Source organism: Papio anubis, unplaced genomic scaffold (genome assembly GCF_008728515.1).
Source record: "Papio anubis isolate 15944 unplaced genomic scaffold, Panubis1.0 scaffold321, whole genome shotgun sequence".
Lineage (NCBI taxonomy): Eukaryota > Metazoa > Chordata > Mammalia > Primates > Cercopithecidae > Papio > Papio anubis.
Genome location: NW_022163335.1, coordinates 95,895 through 101,894, shown reverse-complemented (window position 1 = coordinate 101,894; position 6,000 = coordinate 95,895). Strand labels below are relative to the sequence as shown.

At 43.9% G+C, this 6,000-nt stretch overlaps 2 long non-coding RNA genes across 5 annotated transcripts in view; one reads left to right on the top strand and one right to left on the bottom strand.

Annotated features, from left to right (window-relative positions):
* Positions 1–1,059: 1,059 nt before the first annotated feature.
* Positions 1,060–4,985, bottom strand: LOC103885718. The gene is made up of 3 exons (XR_648969.4): positions 4,459–4,985; positions 2,458–2,642; positions 1,060–1,298 (listed from the first exon to the last, which is right to left on the bottom strand). It is a non-coding gene; the product is annotated as an uncharacterized LOC103885718 (long non-coding RNA).
* A 326-nt stretch (positions 4,986–5,311) lies between these two features.
* Positions 5,312–6,000, top strand: part of LOC103885721 — an 86,211-nt gene continuing 85,522 nt past the window's right edge. For all 4 annotated transcript variants that reach the window (XR_004181538.1, XR_004181536.1, XR_004181537.1 and 1 more), the window contains exon 1: positions 5,312–5,456. This is a non-coding gene — a long non-coding RNA (uncharacterized LOC103885721). The remainder of the gene's footprint in view (positions 5,457–6,000) is intronic.

The window sequence follows — 6,000 nt, the reverse complement described above, 5'->3', positions numbered from 1 at the left end:
GCTCTTATCACTAACTTTAAATTAGGAATTCGAGAAATAATCATCATTCGTAACCCTTCATTTTCCTTATTCTTGGTGTTGAATGGAATCGCTGTCTGAGTTTGCCAGGCAGGAAAATATAACTCTTGGAGCTCAAGTGACTGGAAACTCATTAACTTGAAACCCTAGCTGGAGCTGGCCTCTGCGATACAACTTCCCCATTCCTGCGCTCTCTGTTGAGGTAGGTTTGGTTGTTGCAAGTTTGCCTAGGGAAAATGTGACCTGTCTCTTCTTTTGGTCAAGGTCTTGGGCTCTGTCGTCAGACCGTGTGGAAGGAATCCTTTAAGATGGTCCCAGTGAACTCCACCTCTTGATATTCATGCCCTTTGTGTTATCTCCTCCCGTTAGTGTGGGCTGAGGCTAGTGATTTGCTTCTTATGAATAGCATATGGCAGAGTGATGTGATGTCACTTCTGCAATTAGGTTACAAAAGATAGGCTTGCATCTCGCTTTCACCCTCTGTCTGTCTGAATCTTCCCACATACTTGTTCTAGTGAAGCAAGCTGCTATGTTCTAAGTCACCTTATGGAGAGGCCCATGTGATAAGGAACTGAGGGTGGTAAGTGACTTGAGTTGTGTGCCTCAGTTAACTCATTCGTAAAACGTGGACAATAATAATAATAATAATACTGATGGCATAGGGACTAAATGACTTAATACATGTAACCAGAATAGTGCCTGGCACACAGGAAATGTTAACTTAATATTACTACTACTACAGGTACTGGTCTACTCTTATCTTTTAAAGTTCAGAGAAAGATCACTATGTATCTCCTTCTAGAGAAAAGCACAATGTTACTGCTGGGGAATTAAGAATAAATGCTGCCTCTTAGGGAGTTAGTCTTAAATTTTCAACATCAGCTTCCCAAGCTTCTGCTAGTTTCATGCAATTCTAATCTTGAGATGGCAATGTCCTTGTCCATAGATGGCTCCTGAGAGCCCAGTGCCTTGCTGAGCCCAGAATATTCAAAAAGATTTCCAAAGTATTTGGAAAATATCCTCCACAGATATCTTTTCCCATTTGTTCTTCTTTTTTTTTTTTAATCACTTTGTGATTTTTACCCACAGATTTTCAGTACCTGGTCAGGGAGTTACCTACTAAAAAAAGTAGAGAGGACGTCTGGCCTCAGAGACGGCGAGGAATCACTTAACTGGAATGCTGAATAGAGACTGCACCTGCCCTGTCAGGGATCTACTCCAGAATCCTGCAGGGCTTTTTCCTCAAGGGATTCTGACTGGGCTGCAGGGAGTGGAGGTGTCTGCAAAAGGGAAAAACCAAACTGAAGGGTCATTATTGGTCATGTCTCTTCCCTTAACTGTACATCAAGGCTAATATTTCACACTCTCTACTTTTATTTATTTATTTTTTTGAGACGGAGTCTCGCTCTGTTGCCCAGGCTGGAGTGCAGTGGCGCAATTTGGGCTCACTGCAAGCTCTGCCTCCCGGGTTCATGCCATTCTCCTGCCTCAGCCTCCTGAGTAGCTGGGACTATAGGCGCCCGCCACCTCACCCGGCTAATTTTTTGTGTTTTTAGTAGAGACGAGGTTTCACCGTGTTAACCAGGATGGTCTCGATCTCCTGACCTTGTGATCTGCCCGTCTCGGCCTCCCAAAGTGCTGGGATTACAGGTGTGAGCCACCGTGACTGGCCCACCCTCTCTACTTTTCTAAGCTGTCTTATTGGGAATGAATGAATGAATGAATGAATGAATGCCTCAATGATATCTTTAACACACCTGTTATAGTGAAAGGAAGCTTCAGGTAACGAATATATTTGATTTTTTAAAAACCTGCCAAAAGGTAACGGATGGAATGTTAAGTAATAGCTAAATAAGCCTTGCAATTTGGCGGAAATGGACCTGAACTCAGATCTCAAGGAATTCTTCTACTTCTAGAGATCCAAGAATGCCATAAATGTACCGTCTGTTGACCAAGGCAGGGAAATCGTCACTCAAGTGGATTTCAATCTATTCTCTTTTGTCCCTTCCCAAACTGCTCTCCATAAGCTTGCAGCAGTTGCTGTGTGGCCTTAGAAGTAGTACCCGTAGCGGTGTTGATAATGAGGAAGAATAAACAACCTCTGAATACAAGTGCTTTGGATCAATCTGTAGGATCTAATTTGACTATCTCAAATCTAAAGTAATTAAGAGTTTTTTTTTCTTCTCTGCTTGAACTGGAGGCATTAAAGCAGTTATTTGGTTTGGCTTTAAAATTAGATAGATTAGGGTTTAAATCCCAGTTTAGCTGAGAACCCTTAGGGAGATTTCTTAACCCTGACCCTCAGTCTCCTCATCTGTAAAATGGCAGTAAAAATGCCTATTTCACGGGGTTGTTGATAGCTATTATGATGACTTGAGAGAGAACATTTAAGATGGAAGGGCAGGGCAGGGGTGGAGAGAGGCTGAAAGCTGGATCTACCTCTGGGAGTGATGATTTCTGAAGAATGGCATCGCCACTCAGTAAAGCACTTTGCGTAGTCCAGTATAACTGAGGGGTTGCGTGAAGCAGCAGTCCGGGCCCCAGGCCTTCCACATGACAACCAGCATCTCAGTCAGGGGAGCTCTCGGGTCCAATCAGTGTATTGTTGCCTCTGTTCTGCCAGTCTGAAAAGAAATCGTCCCATAGGGTTAAGCCTAATCCTATTTCCTCATGGGAGCTGCTTCTGACCACCCCAGCCAGTGGCAGTCTCGCTGGACACTCAACTTCTACTCCACTCCCTGGACACTAAACTTCATTGCTGCTTACCTTACTGTACTATGTTCTTTTTTTTTTTTTTTTTTTTTTTTTTTTTTTTTTTTTTGTGAGACAGAATCTCACTCTGTCGCCCAGGCTGGAGTGCAGTGGGGCGAACTCGGCTCACTGCAAGCTCCGCCTCCGAGGTTCACGCCATTCTCCTGCCTCAGCCTCCCAAGTAGCTGGGACTACAGGCGCCCGCCACTACACCTGGCTAATTTTTTGTATTTTTATTTTTAGTAGAGACGGGGTTTCACCGCGTTGGCCAGGATGGTCTCAATCTCCTGACCTCTCGATCCACCTGCCTCAGCCTCCCAAAGTGCTGGGATTACAGACGTGAGCCACCGCGCCCGGCCTTACTGTACTATGTTCATATTTTGTCTTTGAAACTAAGTTGTAGCTCCTTGAGGGAGAGACGTAGATTTTTATCTCATTTGAATCACTCCCAGTGATAATATACTCATTATCTGAAGCTTCCTCTCCTTATAACAGGTGTGTTAAAGATACCATTTTTATCTTCTTTGAATCACTCCCAGTATTCACAGATGCTAAGAAGTGTGCTCCCCAACTTGGTCTGCGAATCCCTAAGGTTCTGTAGAGCTGACTCAGGTACCTCACCTACGATGAGATCACTGGGCACCCAGTGCCAAATCCTGGGACCACCATCCACATCTCTCCTGCAGCTTCAGCCAGAATAGCCCGTTTTCATAGGTTTTGCCTTTGGATGTCAGTGGTGATGATGGCCATAGCGTATTTGTTGAACACTGGGTTTCCTCCCATTGTTGAGTATTTGGCAGCCCAATTTCCAACCGCCCAAGGGCTTTCTCTGGCAGCTGGAGCCAGCTGAAACTGCCAGAGAATTAACACCCTGGGAGCAGCCTTCACCCAGTGACTGACCAGAGTTAGCGTGTAAATACCCCAGCTTCCTTGTTTTTCTGAGGGTGACTCTGAAGTGCATGTTCCTCACTGGTTCCCAGAGTTCCCCAGTGAACTGGACTCCTCATGCACAGAGGTAACTGGCTTGATAACTTGCTCCTTACTGGCTTCCTTCCCTTTCCTGTCTCACTTTCTCACTCTTACTGGTACTTTCTGGGATCATCTCCCAAATCAGGGTCTGCTTTTGGAGAAACCAGATAGTAAATCAGCATCTGCTCATTGCCAGTCACTGTTCCAAAAACTTTACAGATGGGCCGGGTGCGGTGGTTCACGCCTGTAATCCCAGCACTTTGGGAGGCTGAGGCGGGTGGATCATGAGGTCAGGAGATCGAGACCATCCTGGCCAACGTGGTAAAACCCTGTCTCTACTAAAATACAAAAAATTAGCTGGGTGTGGTGGTACATGTCTGTAGTCCCAGCTACTTGGGAGGCTGAGGCAGGGGAGTCGTTGGAACCCGGGAGGCGGAGCTTGCAGTGAGCTGAGATCGCACCACGGCACTCCAGCCTGGCAACAGAGCGAGACTCTGTCTCAAAAACAAACAAACAAACAAAAAAAAAACAAATAAAAACAACAACAACAAAAAATAAAATAAAAAATAAAAATAAGTAAATAAATAAATTAAAAAACCCCAAAACTTTATAGAGATGTTGACTTTTCAATTCTTCAATCATCCTCTTAAATTTGTTTTTAAATTTTGCTTTCCTTTTTTAAATAAGAAAATTGAGACACGGCAAGGTTAGGTATCTTACTCGGGTTCACAAAGCTAAACAGTGCTGGTGCCAGGATTCAAAGCAAAGGGCTCCAAATTGACGAGACTCTGCAACGTGCTGATCCAGGTAGGTACTCTGCCCATTGGACGAGAATCATAGCTTCTTTGCAGAAGTCCTTGGCAAAGCTCATTTCCTCTCATTAACTCCTGAATCCTGTCTGTGTTGAAGTGTTTCAGGTCTAGATAACCTTTGTCTGTTGTTTGAAGGCATCTCTTTGTTAGAGGTGTCAGTTCTTTTCTTTTTTCTTTTTCCACACACCAAACTCAGTTGTGGAAGCCAGCACAGGGTCAATGCGGCAGGGAGAAGTGTGTGTCCTGATGTCTTGACTGAGTGACTCATTATTTCTGCTGGTTCCCTTGCCAGTGTCAGTTATTGTTCCTCCAAGGATGGTGGTACCAATAACAGAGATAGAAAGGTTGGGAGGAAGGAGAAGCCAGTAGGTCTGGAAAAGGGGAGCTCATGGGGAGGGTCCTTACTTACAGGATAAATTCTGTTTTAGTCATGTTGCATTTGAAGAAATGTGATACACTCAGTTGGAAGTCTCCAACATATAGTTAGAAAAGTAAATCTGTAACTTGGAAGACCTGGCAATAAAGATCTGAGCATAGAGGCTGTGGTGGCTAAAGTCATGAAAGAGGGTAAGATGAGTCTGCAGAAAATGAAGGAGGTTCAGATTTGGAATCTTAGAGAATGTCCATTTCTGATGTCAGAATGAGAAAGAGAGGTCATCAAATGAAATCAAGAAGGAAGAGTCAGAGATGTAGAAGAGTCTGGATAGTGCTAGGACCTGGACCCCAAGGATGGGGAGTAGTTCCAAGAAATAGTAATGAACCAACAGGGCCAAATACTGAAAGGGTTGAGAAGAACAAGAACCATAATTAAAGGGTGCTTAAGGTGTCTCAACGTTTGAGGTCATAGACTATAATGTTGAGGTAGAAACTAAGAAGTGGAAGGATATGAAAATTGTGAAGTGACGTGTAAGTCATTGATAGGGTTTGGCTGTGTCCTCACCTAAATCTCATCTTGAATTGCAACTCCCACAATCCCCACATGTCATGGGAGGAACCTGGTGGGAGGTGACTGAATTATGGGGGCAGGTCTTTCCTGTGCTGGTCTCATGATAGTGAATGAGTCTCATGAGATCTGATGGTTTTAAAAATGAGAATTTCCCTGCACAAGCGCTCTCTCTTTGCCTGTTGCCATCCATGTAAGGCGTGACTTGCCTCTCCTTGCCTTCTGTTATGATTGTGAGGCCTCCCCAGCCTCCTGGAACTGTAAGTCCATTAAATCTTTTTTTTTTTTTTTTTTTTTGTAAATTGCCCAGTCTCAGGTATGTCTTTATCAGCAGTGTGAAAAATGGACTAATACAGTCATGCGATTTAGTAAATTAATATTTTACATTTGTAAAGGGCTATTCTAAAACCGCCTTGACATGAGATTCACCAATCCCAAAACCTCCTCAACACAGTGTTTTACATGTAATAAGTACTTAAGTGAATGAAGTGATTAAGCTCAATCTTA